The sequence below is a fragment of the Otolemur garnettii genome, unplaced genomic scaffold, assembly GCF_000181295.1.
Source record: "Otolemur garnettii isolate 467f Iridium unplaced genomic scaffold, OtoGar3 scaffold00162, whole genome shotgun sequence".
Lineage (NCBI taxonomy): Eukaryota > Metazoa > Chordata > Mammalia > Primates > Galagidae > Otolemur > Otolemur garnettii.
In genome coordinates this window covers 100,054-100,972 of record NW_003852557.1, presented here as the reverse complement: position 1 = coordinate 100,972, position 919 = coordinate 100,054, and positions in this window count along the sequence as shown.

Below are 919 nucleotides of genomic sequence, written 5' to 3'. Positions count from 1 at the left end.
AGAATCTCACTCTGTCACTCAGTCTGGAGTGCAGTGGTGTCAGCCTAACACCCTGGGCTCAAGGGATTCTCCTGCCTCAGCCTTCCAAAGTAACGGGGATAACTGAGCCCAGCAGTGCCGGCCACTATGTCTGGTGAAGTTTTCTATTTTTTGTAGAGAAAGGCATCTCAAACTCTTGTCCTCAAGAGATCCTCCTGTCTCAGCCTCCCAAAGCGCTAGGATTACAGGGGTGGGCCACTGTGCCAGCTCTTTCTCTTTCTTGTCAGGAGTCTGTCTATGATGCCAGTGTCTTGTCTGTGAGTGGCTCCTCCCAGCTCTTGCACCACTGTCACCAGGAGTCATAGCCTCCCCTCCGGACCAATCCCTCTTCCCTCTCTTCTTCTTCCCTCCAAGGATCTGCCTCAGGATGATGGGTGTGGTCACACCTTTCGTGAGACCTGTCACCCTCTCCTGGTCATGTTGCCTTGTCTCTCCTCAGGTCACAATGTGGCTGCAGCAGTTCCAGCCTCCAACAGAGGCCCAACATACGGAGGGGAGCATGGGAGGGTGTTTCCCCTAGCAGCTCTTTCTAGAAGAGGAGAAGGCCTTTCTCAGAGGCTCCCTCCACAGGCTTCCCTTCAGCTCTTGTTCTGAATTTGAGTGATCCTCTTGCCTCGACCTCCCAAGTATCTGGGACTACACACGCCCTCCACAACACCTGACTAATTTTTTCTTATTTTTTTTTTTAGTAGAAATGGAGTCTCACTCTTGCTCAGGCTGGTCTGGAACTCCTGAGCTCAAGCGATCCTCCTACCTCAGCCTCCAGAAGTGTTAGGATTACAAGCATGAGCTACCACGCCCAGCCATTCTTTTCTTGAAACTTCAACAAAATTTTATGGTGATCTATATAATCAAGATTGAAGGTGTACAGATGATTTCC